Source organism: Varanus komodoensis, unplaced genomic scaffold, assembly GCF_004798865.1.
Source record: "Varanus komodoensis strain SLA01 unplaced genomic scaffold, ASM479886v1 scaffold68, whole genome shotgun sequence".
In the NCBI taxonomy this organism is placed as follows: Eukaryota; Metazoa; Chordata; class Lepidosauria; order Squamata; family Varanidae; genus Varanus; species Varanus komodoensis.
Window position 1 is genome coordinate 936,776 of NW_025336321.1, and position 20,888 is coordinate 957,663.

The 20,888-nt window shown below is 41.9% G+C and overlaps 1 protein-coding gene across 7 annotated transcripts in view; it reads right to left on the bottom strand.

The window, feature by feature from the left end:
• The window catches only part of OSBPL3 (oxysterol binding protein like 3), a 106,428-nt gene that overhangs the window by 68,632 nt on the left and 16,908 nt on the right, over positions 1-20,888 (bottom strand). The window contains exon 1 of one of the 7 annotated variants that reach the window (XM_044450695.1): positions 10,225-11,103. The exons of the other annotated variants lie outside the window; for them this stretch is intronic. The gene's annotated coding sequence lies outside the window, so the exon portion shown is untranslated. Of the gene's footprint in view, positions 1-10,224; positions 11,104-20,888 lie in introns of those variants that run through there. 7 annotated transcript variants of the gene reach the window in all.

A 20,888-nucleotide genomic window follows, 5' to 3' on the forward strand; every position in this document is an offset into this window, starting at 1 on the left:
TCAGGTTAAACTGGTTATTACAAAATAATGTAATATGTTCTGCTTGGCCTTTAAAGATCGTTTGGAAAGTGAAGTGTGGTGAGTTCAGAATGTGACAAGTTGACCACTTTGACTGGTAGTTACATGTCTATTATGCCAATAGCTACACCAGTTGCACTGGCTCCCAGTCTATTCCTGGGCCCAAATTGAAGTGCCAATTTTAAGCCCTTCATGGCTTAGGATCACCACCTCCATTTCCATCTGTACCTACCTGTACATTAAAGATCTTAAGTACTGGGTCATTTGTGGGTATATCTGTCACTTGAATCAGACACCAAGAAAGGGTCAAGGGGGAGCTTCTCAAATGTGGAGCTCAGGGATGGAATGCCCTCTCCACCTAACTGTATTTTATTATCTTTCTACACTACGTAAAGAGCAGTTCTTTTCAGTATACTTTTTCTCCTGCTGAGCGTTTTTCTCTGGCATGTACAATCTTGCTGCATTTACTAACTGGATAGGATTTATATGCTTTTTAATTATCTTTTGAGTTTTTTACATAATGGAAACAATACTGGGAATCTTTATTGAAGCACTATACATAAAAGCATCTTACATCAATTTTGCCTTTTCTACTTCCTGCAAGCCAAGATGGAACGTATGAAGAGAGACCTGCCACACCCTCATGTGACTCATCTGAAGCATAAATAAATTCCTTGCTACTTCTGTAAATGTCCCTCCAAGCATGAGAATGAGAGCTTCCCATGCTTGCATCCCAACTGCATACTACTTGGCTTGAAGGGTGCCAGAATACTGACCACTTTGAATCCTGGGTTTCAGCAGACAAAATGTTCATTTCAGATACCCTAACTATTTGAAGCGTGTTGAATTATAGGTATAATCGAGACCAAGTTTTCTGAGAGGGAACCAGTGTTGGCTATGGCTTCTCAAGGGCTAAGCTAATTCAGTATGTGTGAAACAGCCCTAAGAACTGTTTTTACAAAACCCTATTGTGAAAGAGGCAACGGAGAGGGGAAAGAGTGAATTGGAGGTCATCCGCAGTGACCGAGAGAATGCTTATCAAGGAAATTGCCATTCCTACAGGTGATTTCTAACAGGAATCATTTTCTAGTTTTGTTTTTTGAATCATGAAGTCTTATATTTGACTCCATAGATTTTCTGTCAAAGGTAGGAGCACTGAAGATACTGGATCAGGATTATGAGTCACATTTATTAGATGTGAAGTCGTTCTGTACTAGCATTCTGCAGACCCAAGCAATAAGCATGATAAAATAGATCCTGAAAGAACAATTGATAAAAATCACCCATTAACATGACTTTAGCAGAAGCATGTGTAAAAATCACTTAATGGCTAATTAGTTTTTGCTGGCAGAAGAATTGATGATCCCAGGGCTGGCGAATCTATATGTAATGATTTTCAGAGTAAAGATGAATTTACTGTACTTAGTGAGGTCTGTTCCTTTGCATCAGATGTCATAAAACTGGCTGTGCATCAATGATATTTTTGATGTTTGCAGGGGTTCATATGTTTCATTTCAATGCCTGTGATAAAACATTAAACTGAGAAACTTGCAGACAGTAAGAACATACATTTTCTGGCCATTTTAGTCAAGAAAGGCCAGATCAGGTTACACACATGAGTACACAGAAAATCAACTGATAAAAACTTGTATTTGGCATATAATAGTTTCCATCCCAAACTTTAAAATACAATACGCCATACACACAATTTCTAAGAATAAGCAGGAATTATTCTTCTATTCAGTCCTTTAAACAGAAGGCAGATGTATTACAAGATCAATTATGTGATAGGAAGTGCCCTTCTGCCATGAAAAGAGTTGGCCAATAAGCAAGTCTACAAGAAGAATATGAGACTTCTAATGAAGGGCCAAGGAGCAGGACACAACTAGACATTGTTCTGTAGCCTCTCATTTGACAATGTTACCAATCATTTCCAGAAAAGTATTTAGAAACATTGGTATTCAGCGGAGGACTCTACTATTGTTTGCACCTAACAATAAACCATGTATCACTTTCAAAAGATCAAATGGAAAAGACTGGCTGGTAAAGAGTAACACTAACTGAAAACTGAGGACAGCTCAGCCCACCTTCAAGGAACATCAGTAACCAGAGGCCAACACACTGCTAGCACTGCATATCTTGCATATATACTCCAAGCTGTTACACTTTTTTTTAATACATTAGATAATAGAATTTATATTATTCCACCTTTTTTCATTTGTAGCAGTGCATATGTACTTGTGACCAAATATATGTTGGCCAAACGCAAAAACCACATAAGAAATAATCTGGTGCCCCCTCCGCAAGTAAACAACAAAACCAACCTGTTGAAGAATTACTTTTCTGAGTGAATGAAAAATTACAGGAATATAACACCAAAATGCCAAACTTATTTTTAGAGGAGAGATCATCTTGATTCTGCAGCTAGATAGCCTTGTTTCAAAGAATCTGAATCGGCACCTAGAAAATTTACCACTGTGTGTACAATATTCTAACAGCTTAAAACAAACAAACAAACAGAAACATCCTCAGCAGCTTAAAACAAAAAATAAAAAGCATGTACCTTAGATTTTGGAGAACTGTTGCGAGACTTATCAGACAACAGTGGGCTAGATTAACAAATAGTCTGGCCCAGTATGAGACAGATTTCTTTGTAAAGAAATGTTCTTATTAGCTACAATACTGTATACACATGCTTTGGGTTGAGTTCCACTGAACGCAGTGGGATTACTTTTGGGCAAAAATGCCCAGGGTGGCAGCAATACTAATTAATTAGACAAAACAATGCAGAGGGATGTCACACCTCATTTTTAACATTTATATTTCTGCTTCTGGTTCATTTTTGTTGTTGTTGAATATTCTGCACACTGCATGACTATTTCAAAGCGCAAATGCATAGAGTTAGTCTTGACATCCACTTTACAGAATAGAAACTGACTTTCTATTAGCATATCTGAAAACACCCAGCACAACAGAACTCCTGCCTTAATATGGGTCTATAAATAGCTATGTGCTAGATTAAAAATACTAATAGGAATACAAGAGGGATCAATAGACTAATGGCCAAGTAGCACAAAGATCTAACCTACATAGGCGCCTAGATCCATTGGATGTCAAAAGTACAAGCGCCAAACTGCCCAGGCACCAGGCAACAGCAGCTCCTGAGCTCAGGATTAATCTCTTAAACAGGATGGTTAATGGCATGCGCAAACACACCAGTGTATACCCATAATGCAGTCCCTGTGCTGCAGTAGACCTTTCAAGGGTCACATGGACTCTGTTATCAACTGGGAAGCATTTCTAAAAAGGTGTCTGGCCCAGCTGAAGGAAACAGGTTTCCTACAAACTACATGTGTCAAAACAGGTAAGAAACTAAAGTTCACTGTAATTGGTGTGCTTTGCTAGTGGTTGTTCTTCTCCTTACATTCCAATCAAGAGATTAAAAACCAAGAGATTCAGATGTTTCAACAGTCCCAAAGAACACCATGAAGACCTACCAAAGTTTGCTTTAGATTTATGGTTCTTTGATCTGGTTTTACTGACCTGAAAGTGTGCACCAAGCCAAAAGGAGGCCATATAAACAGAGGAACACACTGAGGATTGAATCCTAGACAAAGATCCTAAGACTCACAGCATTCCCCAGCTGTCACGAGACATTTTTCTATCTATACATGCATAGAACTGCATTCTGAAAACATCCATGCAAATGAGGGCCTAGGGAATCTGCTAATTAGGCAGATGATCTGAGGAACATTCTTTAAACATTATCCATGTCAGTCTCTAAATTTAGGGCCTGCCTGGCATCCCCACGGCACTTACACGGTGGTTCCATCAGTCAAAATGAGATGGTTGCCTCAGATGTTACAGACTTGGAGTGTTACAGAAAGGCAGCAAATCATTATTTAATTCAACATTGCTGCATTTAATGCTGCCAAGGATGGGGGGCGGGGAGAACAGGTGTTTGCTGGGCTTCCTTCCTCAAGTGCCAAAATACCTTGCCTGGCCTTTAGCATGATGCATTTTGCAAGCACTTTGATTTGGGCATGGAGATAGGATGGAGGCAGGAAGCATTTGTGCCTTAGGCCAGGCCTGAGGCTTCAGGATGTCATGACTGCTTGGTCACAGCACTGTTCATAAGGAGAACAGGTAACGTATTTTGATTCTTGAGAATGACTGTAAGAGGGCTGTCTATGCTGCTTAACAGCTTGTAGTAGTTGGCTTTATCACCAGTTCAGATTTTACTCAGCCTTCCTGCCGAGTGTAAAAGTATGTCAGGAAACAAAAATTTAAGATCACTTTCATACTTTTTTAAGACAGTGGAAGAATGTATTAGGCTAATAAGTAGCTCTCCCTATATTACAGTTATGGCCACCAGCCTCCTCATCAACCTCTCATCACTCTTGCATTCATTAAATTATTTCAGTATTTCTCAGGCTGGTGTATCAATTTCTGATCCATACCTTAAATAAAGCATGAACCCTCCCACCCATCCCCAAACAATGTGAAATTCTAAACCTGCCAATTTCCAATCTTCTAAAAGAAGGAAGACGATTAAGATACCATGGCTTCACCTTTCTAGCACCCTCTCTGCTTTGCGGGGGGGGGGGGGATGGAGAATGCCATGCACAGGGCCATGGGCTCAAACTTGTGGTTTGCCAGCAAGATGAATCTCCCCATTGTACTTGTGATTCCATTCATACATTCTCATTCTTTAAGCAAGCCTGTTTCCCCAAAATGCACACAGCATGCTTCTCTCTCAGGATTAAAGAGCTTCCATTTGAAAGCACTTCATAGCCTTCACCACTATTGTACAAAATAATCAGCTCTTTCTTTTATTTAGTAGTGGCTGTTGGTCTTTTTGCTGGAGCTTCTGAATATTTTATAGCCTGCTGTCCTCTCTCGTTAGTCTGAAAGCCATAAAAGCTTAGGTGCCATAAAAGCTCAAAACTAATTAGATTTTGGAATCAGACAGAGACAATATAACAGACTGACTTACAAATAAATTAGAATCCAATTATTAGAAGCAAGCCACACATTGCAATCGAATGCATATTTGTTTATTAAAAGAAAAGCAGGTTTAGGAGGAACAATTCTGAGTAGAGCAAAGGCATGTGGAACACCTATGGGGAAGAAGCAACTTAGGGTGGACTAGGAGGAAAAGAGCAGGCAAATAAAGGGTTAAGCACTTTCTTCCCTCCCAAAGCTTTTAATTAAGAACCACCACCCCCACCAACACACACACACACACACACCAGCAGCCCCTGGAGCTTCCTTTGTGCATACATGTAGTTTTTCTCTCAGAGAACAGCCAGAAGGCATTGCTAGATTTTTGTATTTGCAATGTACATATATTTTCTACTCTTCTGTAAAAAGCCTTAGCATTCAGGGCAATCTGTAATTGCATCAATACTGAAGACCACAAGGTCTGGAGGGACTGGAAGACAGTGATGAGAAGCTGAAATGTGAAGGTCTTGTATCAAATTGTGCCTTTGCAAGGAAATCATACTCTGATCAAACCTTGGCTTAATGAGTTAAGATATGCATCATAAGCCTTGTGTCCCTGCTTTCCACTGCAGTTAGTCTTCAGTTATTCATAGGCTATCGAGGTATGGAACAAGCCAGGATCTTAAATCGCAGTTTGGAGTTGGTTTAAGATCTTGGCTTGTTCTAAACTTGGTAACTTGCAATTAGGATGAAATGGGAGACTATGGTTACCTGAAGATTTCCAAGGTTAATTGTGCTAAGCCAAGAAGGATTGGGGGGGGGGGGGTGCACATACACAGAGAGGCATGGTCTTTGTCCATCTTTCCACTTGGTAATTCAAGATAATACTACCTGAATTCAGACAGGTCCTTTCAGCTACAGCTATATATGAATAAGTACTGTTGATCTACTATACAGAATACTTAGCAAGAATTGTCAAGTTAAATGTGCAATACTTGCACTGGTTAAAAGTATAATGTATTTGTATAAGTATACAGAACCTTATATTTGGCACATTACAAAGAAGGAAAGGACAATCCCAAGGCCAAGGCCAAGGCCAAGGAAAATAAACAACAGGAAGGGGAGGGAAATGAAAGCATAAATAAGCAGGGGAAGACTATGCAGCCATTTAATATCCCTCTTTCCCATCTTTCTTCTATTGTGGAACCCAAAGTGGCTACATGTGGTTTCCAGGTGGTGTCCCCTCCAACCACTGAGCAGACCCAGACCTACTAAACTTCAGCATGTTTCCTGCCTCATGTGCCTTCAGTTCTAGCTGCAGCAGCATCTAGAACAGGGGTGCAGAAATGTCTAGAGCACCCATGTGCTGCTCAGTGGGCTCACCAAAGGCCAGGTGACATCAATGGCCATGGATCTGCCAGGGATGGTCTCCACCCAACCCCTTTTTATTCTCCCCGACTCTCTCTCAACATTGAGAAAAAGTCTCAGCCAGCACTGGGTAGAACAGCAGCTCCACCCATTGCCAACTGAGTTCCCAGGTTCACATGCATCTTGTCATTCCAATGACAAACACCTTGCAAACAGACCTGGGCAATGGCTTTTCCTAGTGCCGGCCAATTCTGCAGGTTCATGTGGCACTTGCCATTCTCAGTGGGGACTACAAGCAGACTGTAAACAGAATCCAAGAAGGCTCCTTTGGACAAGCAGGAGACTCTGACAGGGCAGATGAGACCAGGGTGCCAGTGGTTCCACACCATGGCCCAGAGAGATGTGCCACATATTTCATGGAATTGTAATGTATGCATTAGACCAGAAGCCAGCAGTAAAACCATGGCATGACCCGAGCAAACACAGTGCTCAAATTTCACTGATTTTAGTGGGAAAATTGAACACAGGCTAAGTTCTGCTGCATTCTTTCAGATGTCTGATGTAGACCATACAGGTAGAGTGGAAACATTAGAAAGGGTTCAGAGGAGGACAACATGGATAATCCTGGGACTGGAAGCAAAGGCCTATGAGGAGAGATTGAAAGAACTGGGTATGTTTAGCCTCAAGAAGATAAGACTGAGGGGAGATATGATATCACTCTATAAGTACTTGAAAGGCTATTACAAAGAGGATACAGGAATAACAGGCTCAATTCTGGCTAGATATCAAGAAAGATTTCCTGACAGAGCAGTACAACAACGGAACCAATTACCTGGGAAGGTAATGGGCTCTGTCGCAATAGAGGCATTCAAGATGCATCTGGACAGACATCTAGGAGGGATTCTTTAACCTGGAGTCCTTAACCACTGAGCTTGGGATTGGCCCTCTGCCCCCTTCCAACTCTGCTATTCTCTGATTCTATGATTTTGCCTGCTCAAAACCCTTTTGTCTGCCTCTGTGCTCCTCATGGTATGCTGGGCGATGGAGCTGGCAAGCTATTCACCCAGAAGGTGCATCATATGCCTCAGTCAAAGAAGCAATTACAAGACTGAATTAGCTTATATTTCTGCATGCCAATAACCCAATTTGTAACACAGTCATTTTAGAAAAATCAGTAGCATATGGCGGATTCTATGAATTCTGGAAATCATATGTAATGAACACTCTGGCATCAATTTGCAAATACATTTGTCTGCCTTTTGTACAGCACTGATAGCATGTCTTGATCCGATTTAGTTCTCACTCCCACATGGATGCTTTAACAAAAAGGCCTAATAAAGAAAAAGAAAACTGTCAGCAATGTACTATGGAGATTTCATGCTCAAATTCCAATGAATTATGCCTATATAAGAAGGCATAATATTACTCATCCCTACAGCAGACAGAATATGAATTCATGTTAGAGTAATTTATTGACACAAAACTGTGCTAACTTAAGAGCTAAGCTGAACTACTTCTCAAAACATGACAAAGTGAATTCAACCAACAGCAAATCAGCATTAAACAGGGAAATCCTGATGACTGCTATGGGCAATTTTCTTTTGCAGCTATTTTTCTGCTGTGGAGATCAGTTCCATTGCCAAACAAATTGCATAAGAAGAATAATTTTCTGTACAATATTCACCAGGTGAGTATTATTTAGGTACTAGAGGAAATCTTTTGCTCCCATTTGGGTGGCTCTTGAGCATGAATTTGCACAGATGTGTGGCAGATTTTTCTTAACCTTTATTCTCCTTGTAATATATTCAGGTATAAAAAAGCATGGCTGCCGGCTGAGACCTCATGGAGGAAAACCATTCAGCAGCTCAGAGGAAAGGCCAGTCTGCAACCTTCTTCCTACCCTACCACTGCATCTTGATTCCTGAGCAAGAGGAACTTGTGAATCGATTTTCTACTTGCATGGGGGCAACTCCCACCTGCTTTCCCAAACTCCACCTCCCTTACCACCCCTTGGTCAACTAAAGAAGCAGGAGAGATGTCTGCTGCATATGGAGAAAGTCCTTTGGTCACAGACACAAAGCTTTCAAATCCAGGATCATTTTTAAGTTTACAGATAAAAGAAAGATCAGACAGGTAGTATCAAAAGTAAACAGGTTGTCTTCTCCAGAGCTTGCACTATGCAAAATGAAAGAAAAATCTCAAACTTACATGTGAGGAGCAAGGTACGCCAGTGACGAGGGGTGGATGTAGTTTCATAAAAAGTATGTCCCATTTTTATCCCTGTAGAATCAGGGGAGGGGCTGACAGGGGATGAGGATCCTGCAGTCAAGGATAGCCATCATGATTTTGGTAAGTTTGGGATTTTTTTTTTTCTCTACTTGGGCATGGCATACATTAACAGGCACACATAGGGGGATGGGATGCTAACACTTTCAACAATCCTGACAGGAAGAATTAAGTGGCATGAAATGGACATTTCCAGCTTACTCCTGGTAGACACAGAATCCATTGTGTATGTGTGTGGAAACTGGGTTCACTGAGGATCTTTTTTTCACCTTTTGCCCTGTAGGAATTGCAGAAACCTTCTGAGACACTTAACAATCAGCTGAGAACTATTTCTGACAAAAACTCTACAAAATCCCCAAAGCAAAAAAAATGACATACTGCAATCAAAATTACCAAAGACAGAGTCAGTCTGTTAGCACAGCTGACTCACTACATTGAGACAGTGAAGTAACACATTATTGCCTGGACAAATATGTATATACTAAATCCAAGGGTTGGGAAACTGCCCACAATCAGAGATGTTGAAAGGAAGCACATCATCTTAAACCACAAGAAACAACCAAAGCTGCTGTTCTAGAGGTAAGAGACCTGTTTAAAAGACTATGCTTCTTAGATTTTATTTATTTATTTATTTATTTATTTATTAATTATTAAAACATTTTTATGCCGCCCCATTCGCCGAAGCCTCGGGGCGGCTTACAACAATAAGTTAAAAAATAATTATAATATAAATTAAAAAATATTATTTTCCTTTGATTTTATTCTGCTTTAACCTTTTAAGGTTTTTACATTGCTTTACTATGGTCTTATATTATATGGTTGTATTTTTTTTTAATTGTGACTCACGCAAACTGCTGCAGCTGTTGGGCAATACAGAAATGCAATAAATACATAAAGGAATAAGAGAGAATGGCCTTGCTCTTGTCTTCCATTTTCTCTCTCCTGCTCTGTATCCTCTCTCCCCTCAAGCATCTCCTGCAAAGATTTTTGGCAAAGACAGACGCTGTTCCACTATTTCAGTTGGCTTTCCACCTGGCAGGTGAGGGTGCCATTCTGTCCTTCCAATCTATAGAGCATAAGGGTTTGTAACAGGGTATCTGAACACACAGCTGCCATTTTAAAGACCTTCCCACACGGATGTCTGGGAAATCCATAATGGACACAAATGAATTCAAATGTTTAAGAATCTAACCCACAGATACTGTAGACGACCAGGTTTTCCTGAGTTGCATGTGGATTTTTTGTATACTTTCTGTAGGTTTATGCAAAATTTTTCATAAAAATACAGAAAATAAAACAAAGGGATCGCAAATGTGCATTGAGTGCATTTCCCCCACAGGTTAAACTGTGAAAATACACCCTTTGGGTACCAATAGGTTTAGGAGTGCAAATTTGTGCAAATGCATACAAGCATATTTTGTATGAGCAGACAATGGAATGAAAACAGCCTGACAAACTGCAAAATGTAGACAGAATGTATATTACAATCACCATACATCCCCAGCCTCAGATAGATTGTATAAATGCCTATTTCAATCACAGCGAAGTAGTAACATTTCTCAATATACTAAACAAAAGCATCTTAGAACAGTTTGCTGTTGAACTAACCTGAATAGAGGTAACTCTCAACTTAATCCTGAGTGATGCTTCCAGGACCTAGAGTGAGCGATGAGTGCTACAAAATCAATAGGAAACAATGATAATTTAATTTCTATGTAGTCATGGGTGGTTGCAACTTCTCTAAAATGAAGGGAGTGGTTTAAAACAGGGAAAAGGGAAGTCAGAATAGTCCAAGCACACTGGTGCAGTCAAATGCTCGCGGATTACTCAAAATCACAGTAACAGAAGCTCAGCTAGGGTGTGTCAGAGGTCAGGAAACAGGGCACCAGGTCTAAGAGGTCTCCGGCATGGTTAACAAGAGGTACTAAGGTAGCTATTAGCGATAAATGGTCTTCCTTCAGAAAATAGAAATCTTGCCCAAATGAGACCAAAAGAAAGAAAGAAATGCATAAAGAAAATGCAAGGAATCATAACGGAGGCAAAAATGGTGGGCGGAGTTTCAGGAGCGTATCACCAATAAAAGTAAGATAAACAATAAAAATTCTTTAAATACATCAGAAGCAAGTCACCGGCTCAGATGGTGGTTGGACAACTGAATGACAAGCGAATTAAAGAGGTACTAAAAAACTGATGGCAAACCTTTTAGAAACCGAGTGCCCAAACTGCAACCCAAAGCCCACTTACTTATGGCATGGCCCCTGTGTGCACCCCAACCCGATGCTCGGCTGCTGGGGTGATGCTGGGGTGACTTGGCCCGTGTACTGACACAGAGGGCTCTGCATGCCCGCTGGAGCACGCATGCCATAGGTTCACCACCACTGCCCTATCCCTACCCTGGTACATACTGCTAACCCTAATATAGGGCAAAATTTCTATTGAAAAGAGGGCAATTTTGAAAAAGCCTTCCTTGAGAAGCTTTTTATTTATTTATTTATTTATTTAAAACATGTTTATGCTGCCCTCCCATCGCAACAAAGCCTCGGGGCGGCTCACAGCAAGAATAAAATATACAAATAAAACAAATTATACAATAAAAATATTAAAACCTGGTGCATTAAAAGATTTAAAATCCTATAAATACCAATAAATTAACAATTAAAATAAGTTTTAAATAAAAAGGTCTTAGCCTGGCACCGAAAAACAAATAACGACGGTGCCAGGCGGACCTCTCTGGGGAGCGCATTCCATAGATGGGGCGCCACCACAGAGAAAGCCCTCCTCCAGGTACTCACCCTCCCAATTTCCTTCACGGAGGGCTCCCGGAGAAGGGCATCTGTTGCTGATCTCAGGGGGCAGGAGGGCATATATGGATGCAAGTGCTCCTTTAGATACCCAGGACCCAAGCCGTTGAGGGCTTTACAGGTCATAACCAACACCTTGAATTGGACCCGGACTTCAATCGGGAGCCAGTGGAGCTGACGGAGAACTGGGGTTATATGAGAACAACACCCAGTCCCCGTCAGCAGCCTGGCAGCTCTATTTTGCACCAATTGAAGTATCCGGGCCGTCTTCAAAGGTAGCCCCACGTAGAGCGCGTTACAGAAATCTAATCGGGAAGTTACTAATGCGTGTGTCACTGTCGCCAGGCAGTCATTCTCCAGGAAGGGACGCAGCTGATGGATCAGCTGAAGCTGAAGGAAAGCGCTCCTCACCACCGCCGTCACCTGAGCTTCTAAAGACAGCTCAGGGTCGAGGAGCACTCCTAAGCTGCGAACCCTGTCCCTCAGAGGGACTGCAACCCCATTTAGGACAAGGCCCAAGTCCCCCATCCCAAGGCCCGAACCACCCACCAACAGGACCTCCATCTTGTCTGGATTGAGCTTCAGTTTATTGGCCCTCATCCATTCCCTTACCTTGGCCAGGCACCGGTTCAGCACAGCCACTGCCTCACCTGGATTGGTGGAAAATGAGAGGTAGAGCTGGGTATCATCAGCGTACTGATGATTCCGTAGCCCACACATCCTGATGGCCTCTCCCAGCAGTTTCATGTAGATGTTGAATAGCAAGGGGGACAAAATGGGCCCCTGCGGAATTCCATGGCAAAGCTGCCATGGCGCAGAGCCATAGTCCCCCAGCACCACCTTCTGAAATCGGCCGTTGAGATAGGAGCGGAACCACCGCCATGCGGTGCCTCCAACTCCCAATCCCGCTAGCCTATTCAGAAGGATACCATGGTCGATGGTATTGAAAGCCACTGAGAGGTCCAGGAGAACTAACAGGGATGCACTCCCCCTGTCTCTCTCCCTGCACATTTCATCGTACAGGGCGACCAAGGCAGATTCAGTGCCGTACCTGGGTCTGAAGCCGGACTGAAATGGGTCCAGATAATCAGTTTCATCCAAGAGTGCTTGGAGTTGTCCTGCCACCACCTGCTCTAGCACCTTGCCCAGGAACGGGATGTTGGCCACCGGTCTATAATTGGCGGCCACCTCTGGATCCAGGGATGCCTTCTTTAGGACTGGCCGGACTACTGCCTCTTTTAAAGAGGAAGGTACCCGACTGTCTCTTAAAGAGGCGTTGACCACCTCCAGGATCCAGGTCACAATCCTGTCCTTGGCATTCTTGAGTAGCCAAGATGGGCAAGGGTCTAGTAAGCAGGTGGTAGGGCATACTTGTCCAAGCACCTTGTCCACATCATCAGGCCGCAACAACTGAAATTCATCCATTAATTGTGGACTCGACAGTATCTCCTCAGTAGAATCTGGTTCAATAGCAGAGTCAAGCTCATGACGAATCTGAGCGATTTTCTCCCTGAAATGCCTGGCAAAGTCGTCATAGCGGGCATTTGAGGGTGGTATGAGATCTTTCTTTGGGCCCGGATGTATCAGCCCTTGCACAGCTCATCATTTCTGCCCATTCTAAACACACTCCAACCATCAAAATCATGCCAGGACGCCTCATTTTTCTAACCCTAACCCTGCCCTGGTGCACACCCCTAACCCTAATATAGGGTAAAGTTCCATTGAAAAGAGGGAGATTTTGAAATAGCCTTCCTTGAGTAGCTTTTTCTGCACTGCTTATCATTTCTGCCCATTCTAAACACACTCCAACCATCAAAATCATGCCAGGACACCACGTTTTTCTAATCCTAACCCAGTGATGGTGAAGTGCACTTTGAGCAAGTGCCCAAACTGCAACCCAAAATGCACTGATTTATCACGAAGTGCCAACGCTGCAATAAAACCTGAAAACTGAGGTTTCAGTTTAGAAAAAACAACTCACAGCCATTCCAAGCAAATAGCTATCCATCCATCCATCCATCCATCCATCCATCTCCCTCCCTCCCTCCCCTTGGCAGTGCACTGACCGGCCATGCGAAAGCTCGGACGAGTCACAGTATGTGATGTCATCGCCTGGCACAGCTACTCCTTTCTGAGCATGCCCATGGCCCCTAAGTGTAGTGTTATCCAATGCGCCTCTGCTGGGGCGATGCTGGAGTGACTTGGCTCACACGCTGACAGAGAGGGCTCTGCGTGCCTGCTGTAGCACGCATGTCATAGGTTTGCCACCACTATACTAAAGGAATGGAAGGAATTTACAGAGAACCTGAATGAATTCTTTGTGTCTGTCTTCACTACAGAAGATACTTGGACCTGAATGGATATTGTAAGGAAGGGATTCTAAGGAACCAAGGCAAATAGTGGTGACAAAAGATCAAGTCTTAGACCTTGTAGATAAACTGGAATCCAGATAGTATACATCCTAAAGTTCTTAAAGAACTCAAATGACCTTTCAACAACAATACGTAACATGTTCCTGAAATCAGTCTCTGTACCAGAGGACTTGATAGTAAGCAGTCAGTGTGATACCAACTTTTAAAAAAGGGATTCAGGGAAGACTGAGAAAATTCCAGGCATAACCTCTGTTCTGGTTAACTTGGTGGGAAAAGGATAAGTCCTGTTGAAAAAAAATCAGCATGGCTTGGGAAAGATTTGGTACGTCCCCCTAACTTTTTAGAGTCCCTTTAAAGTGTCGATAAACATGTCGCCAAAGGAGATCTGGTAGACTTTGTTTACTTGGACTTCTAAATGGCTTGCAGTGAAATCCCTCTTCCCCAAAGACTCCTAAGCAATTCAGAGTTCAGGGAATAAGAAGATGGAAACACTTTAGTTCAGAAGACGGAGTAAAAAGAAGTAGCAGTGTACAGATGTAAACGGTTGTTGTTGTTAGTTGCAAAGTCGTGTCCGACCCATCGTGACCCCATGGACAACATTCCTGCAGGCCTTCCTGTCCTCCACCATCCCCCAGAGTTCACTCAAGCTCACACCAACTGCTTCAGTGACTCCATCTAGCCACCTCATCCTCTGCCGTCCCCTTCTTCTTTTGCCATCTATTGTTCCCAGCATTAGGCTCTTCTCCAGGGAGTCCTTCCTTCTCATTAGGTGGCCAAAGTATTTGAGTTTCATCTTCAGGATCTGGCCTTCTAAAGAGCAGTCAGGGTTGATCTCCTCTAATACTGACCAGTTTGATCATCTTGCTGTCCAAGGGACTCGCTGGAGTCTCCTCCAGCACCACAATTCAAAGGCCTCAATTCTTCGGTGCTCAGCCTTGCTTATGGTCCAACTTTCACAGCCATACATTGCAACTGGGAAAACCATAGCCTTGACTATACACACTTTTGTTGGCAGGGTGATGTCTCTGCTTTTTAGTATGCTATCTAGATTTGCCATAGCTTTCCTCCCCAGGAGCAAGCATCTTTTAATTTCTTGGCTGCAGTCCCCATCTGCGGTGATCTTGGAGCCCAGGAAAATAAAATCTGTCACTACCTCCATTTCTTCCCCATCTATTTGCCAGGAAGTGAGAGGACTGGATGCCATGATCTTAGTTTTCTTAATGTTGAGAAGTGAAATATTGTAAATGTCAGGGCAGAAAATTCTATGATATTTACTGATGGAGTCTAAGCCTGGGATCTGAGCTGAAGGTAAAGACCAAGAAATAGATCTTGGGGTTGTCGTAAAAAGCTGAATGAAAAATTCAATTCATTATTCAGCTGCTATGTAAAAGACATGGTTTCATGTTGGAAATCATTAGGATTGAATCAGAAATGAAACTGGTCCAATTAGAATGTCTTTATTCATATATATATATATATTATATGACTCTGCTTCAAAAGCTGTGTACATTTGTCATTACTGCACCTCAAAAAGATATTGTATATCTTGGCAAGATGCAGAAAAAGACAACTAAGATGGTCAGAATGCTAGAGCATCTCCCCTGTGAAGAAAGGTTGCAAGATCTGGCACTGTTTAGCCTTGAGAAAGAACAGAGACGATAGTCAGACAGCCATCTATGAAATTATGCATAGTGTGGAGAGAAAGTCGACAGGAAGAAAACCGCATCACTCCTTCATTAAAGAGGAACTCAAGGTCAGTGATGGGAGATTCAGGACAAATAAAATGAAGTATTTCTTCACAAAGCACAGAGTTAAGCTATGGAATGTGCTACCACAAGAGATCATGATGATCACCAACTTGGATGGTCAAGTTGGCAAATTCATGGAGGAGAAGACACTATAGCTACTACTGATTATTATATATTACTACCAATATCAGTAGTATGCCTTGCATACCATTTGCTGGGGAACATATGCAGGAACACAGGCTTTTGTATTCATGACCTGTTGCAAGCTTTCCATAAGCATCTAACTGACCGCTGTGCAAACAGAAATGCTAGATTAGATAAACTGCTGCCTTGATCTACTGTGACTTCTTCCATGTCCATATATGATGCTATCACAGCTCCTTTTGTGTTTTTTCTTTCTTTCACACCTTCTAAACTCAGGTGAGGGGGACAAAGAATCCCTGCTTGTAAGCAGTGCATGCATGGCACAGGTTCCCCTCTGCAGATGCCAACCCCCTACCAAGCAGAGGTGGGGATAATGGGTGCAGATATCCCCCTGCAACTGTTAAGGGGAACCAACGAATATGGCACCAATTGAGTTTTATCTACATGTGCCATTTATCGTCCACTTATTTATGGGTTATGTTAGCATTGTCCCAACCCTATATTTTCACTTCTGTGTCTAACCAGCACTGTGGAGGATATATTTTAGCACAAGAACAATGAGTTATTTAATTGTAAAAGTGAACAAAACCACAATTCCCTCTTGTATATTTTGCTGTTCTGCTATACCACAGTGCTGGCTAGAGGTTATGTAGTGGAAAAGAAGGAAACACCCCTCATGTAGTTCATGGATCTCAGTTCCGAAACAAAACTGAAAATAGATACAGCTCACATAGAAAAGCTCTAACAGGGAAATTAAGACAGAAAGCTTATGAAATGGGCTTGTATATTTCATGGTTTTAAAAGCTAGTCAGAACAACAGGTACAATGATGTGACAAGAGGATTCCTACAGGCCTCTGAGCCAAACTAGTTGCCTATTACAACTTTTATGAAAATCATAGTACATCAGATCACATATTAGCCAACTTACAACCACCTGGTCCAGAAGTAGCATATAGCCAAGGTATTGAGAGAACATGATATGTATGCAAAACATAACCTCATTTTCTAAACTAGTTTACCTTAAGCAAGCAGCCACCCCATTTATCAGAATGTTTGCATATTGGCCAGACAATCTGAGAACCAAATAATACCCACTGCTTTCATTTCTCTGAGAAGCATCTTGATGTAAAAATTATGGCTATTAAGACATCAGTTCCAACGAAGTCACACTGAGACAACAAAGAAATGACATGCATTCTGTATCATGCTTACGACTGATGAAACACTCATACCTTGGTAGCTTACATGTTCAAAACTGTCCCCCAGTGTTTTGGGGTGGGGGACTTCCATGAGAAAGCAAATGAAGCTAAGCAGCATTTTAATGACAATTGCAAAGTTTATTCAAGGAATCAGAAATGGCCTGTTCTAACCCAGTCAAGTTTGCAAAATGCTGCCAGGGCTCCATTTTAGGGCTACTGACTTTGGAGGTGAGGTATTCTCCTATTCTTCTCCTTCTCTCCCATTGTAGATTTGCTAGCATCCAATCTGATGAAGGGTTCTGGAAAACATCATACCAATGGCATTTTCACACATTGACTCTGGAAAAGCACCTGTCCAACTAAGAAAATTTCCTGAATCCACACACCCAATTTAGAACACCACAGTCTCAATGTTAGTAAGATGCACAGACTGCTAAATTGCTAAAAGGCACACTTGAAGCAGCAGCATGTGGTGGGAGCTTGCCTCTACTCCTTGTCAAACGAGCACCAGATTTTTTATTCCCAGGATGAATTTCCTTTGAATTTCTATTAACGTTCAGATATTACTTCCAGCCTAAGGGCCAGACAAGGTCATTCACACTATAAGATCAAGCTTCTGACAATTTAACCACCTACTTTTTGCAAGGAAACACCAGTCCCCTCTTGTCTGTCCTTACTTAATTCTTTCCTCACCTGTGCATCTCTCTCACCTTACTGGAAGCCTAAACCAGGAGGTGGGATGCAGGAAGCAGGCAAGATGATATTACATCTCTCATTATCTTACTCCATTGCACACTTTCAGGCAACAGGCAAGGGAGAGAGATGAGAAGATGGAGTGGGGTGGAGAAAGGGGAGGGGGTGTTGTATATTTGCACAAGCAAAATATATAGCTATTACCACTGAGAATGGCAAGCAGGAGTGCCTCCTGACAGGTAGTGCTATTTGGAGAGCAATGCTCCAGCTCAAGTCTTGCCACGGCACACTCCAAACACCTTCTCTCAAATAAATTTACCTGCAAGCAGACATCCTTTCATACTAATTCAAGTGGCATGCAGTGTCGCTTGAACTATCCACCTAGACAGAAATCGTGAGCTACTCTGTGGTAAAGTCGGTACAGGAATTTTATGTTGTTTTATTCTATCTATGTTTTGATTTGATCTCTTTTTTCCTGCATCTCTTTTTACTGTACCCAAGAAATTGCTGTGAATTGCCCAGAGAACTTGAGGAGTATAGAAATTAAATACATAAAGAAACAAGCCTTTGTTAAAGGGGTACCACAGTTATTGCCAAACCCAGCCTGTGCCTCACCAGAAAACCTAAATGTAGAACCAACCCATTATTTTTGCAATGCTGCAATGTTGCTCAAGATTGCCCTTATTTTTATCCCTCTCAAAATATGGCATGTACACACTTCCTGCCTCAGATCTGGTATAAATTTCCAACCCACAAATATATAGCTGTAGCAAATCCCAGGGCCTTGCATAGTGCAGCTTAATGCTTTTACTGAACACTTTTTGGTGTTTCATGCCACCCGCTTGCCAGTTTGACAGTTTTCGTAATGCTTGTGCTGCCAACATGCATAGGTGAATAAATAAAAGAGTTTCTTTTTTAGTCTTGCAGTCAGAGTAGGCAGATGAGAGTGAGGAAAGGATGTTATGTGGAGGTAGCATCTGAGGAGAGAGAGAGGGCTGTAACATGAAGCAAGAATCCGTGGGTAGCAAGAGAATAATATTAATGTGATTTTTAAAAAGAGACCTCCTCCTTTGAAATCTGTATCAGCTGTAATTACACCCTGTGGAAGATTTTTTTAAAGTTTTTTATACTTTCCCAGTGTCAACACTCAAAATCATTTGCTCTGTGTCTCTACGGAAAGCAGGACAACCTTGCCCAACTTGGCATTCTTCAGAGGTTCTTGGTTACAACTTCCAGCATCCCCCATCTGCCTGCCCAGCTGGGGATGGTGGGAGTTGTAGTCAAACACATCTGAAGGTTGCCAGGTTGGTATAACTGCAGTAGTATATCAGTCAGTATGGCACAGGGTGACTTTGGTTCAGCCACTGACTCTCTGCCTAACCTATCTCACAGGGTGGTTGTTGTTGCTGTGAGGATAAAATGGAGAGAGGGAAGACCTGGGGTTTTCACAAGAGGAAAAGTGGTGTTAACATAACTTTAAAAAATCCTCAGAACTGCTGCTTCCATTTTGCTCTTTCCAATTTTCAGGCTTTGAGGAGACTGGAAGAGGTGGTTTGTTTTTACACTTTATACGTAGAGATTGTTTGATCATTTGTTTTTACACTTTATAAACTGAAGAGATTGTGCATATTTCAAACTTGACAATGTTTGTCTTGTTGCTGCTTCCATTTTCAACAAAAGTTCCCATGCTGAAGTTTCTAGCTTTGCTAATGGAGAATTTGACTGTTCAAAATGTGTTTATCCAAATAGGAAAAACCTGAAACTCAAAAGGGAACCATAGTTTCTGCCATCATAGTTTGTACTGAAATGCTTCTGGTGAGCAACACTCATAAGCTAATTCAGTTTCACAGAATCTCCTAAGTTTGGACCCATCTATTGGAAATTTTTTAAAAAGTGAAGCCTGAAGCCTAAGTGTGCTCTGATGCAAAAATGGATCCCCACTTTTAGAACAATTTTAAGAAAGAGGCCCAATTAATAAGTTGTCGTCATCATCAAAGAGTAGCTTATTCTAGGGCAGAGAGTATCAGATGAGAACCAGAGACACCCAGGTTCAAATCCCCCCTTAGCTCACCAAATGATCTTGGCCCCATGCCAAGGGGACAGTGCTAAACTTTGATATGGGTCCAGATTCAAGACCACTTTAGCTTCTTTCACATAACTGTGGGAAAGCCATTTCTCAATTGCTTCACCTGTAAAACAGATGAAAAGCAATCACTGTGACAACTTAGCTTTTGTAACTTAGGATAAAGCAGAAAGTGGTGCATATTTTTATTATCTGCTACTGTGATCGGAAGGAAAAATGGGAAAGATCTTTGCTGGTGGCAGGGGACACAGAAGATGAAATGATGATGGGCATTAAAAAGATGGCTCTATTGACCGGTGGCTTCAAGATCCATCATCTCAAGTTGCCGGTGGTACTAACCATAATGCTGAGCCTCTTTGCAAGGGCTACTGCTAAGAGTAAATAATATAAGTCCTAGACAAACTATTGGTACACAAAAAGTCCTATAGTATTTTTTAAAATGCTATCATAATTATTGTCCAGGGCCTCTCCTGAGTTTTCCAATATTTTTGCAGCTTTCTCTGGAGTAAAGTGCAGCTTTTTCCTAGATGGCACCATGATAGGCTATGGAAGCAAAGCGTAATTTTGCAGTCCTGCTCTATACTACAGCACCACCATGTATTCTGCGACATGCAGGAACATACAGAAAGGCAGAAAAGAAACCCACAGGAAAACAAACAAACAAACAAAGTCTCATATGAAGGACACTCTCATTCCCTGCGAAGAAAACAAAGGAAGCAGCCTTGCTAAAGGTCTCATTTAGGGAAGCCTTATGTAGTATAGGCTAGTGGGCAAGAAAAGGAAAGGAGGAGAAATCAGTAATGGGGATGGATTGTGGGAGAATTAAGCGGCAGTATTATTATTTTTTAACAATTTATTTCTATGCCGCCCAATAGCCAAAGCTTTCTTGGCAGTTTACAACAATTCATAAAACAAGACAGTGCAATAAAACATGATAAAATTCTACAGTGTAATGGCTAAAACATTATATGATACAGCATTGGAACACCTGACATGGGTATCCACCAGCTACTATATATCCTTGGATTTTTAAAAACATCTTGGCATAGAGGAGTGCCTTAACTTGGCACTGAGAGCATGACAAAGGTGATGATAGGCAGGCTTCAGTGGGGAGATCATTCCACAATTTTGGGGGGGGGCACTGAAAAGACCCACCCCTTGTTGCCACCTTCCAAGTTTTTCTCATATTTGGCACTCAGATGAAGGGTCCAGATGTTGATGGTTGTGTCCA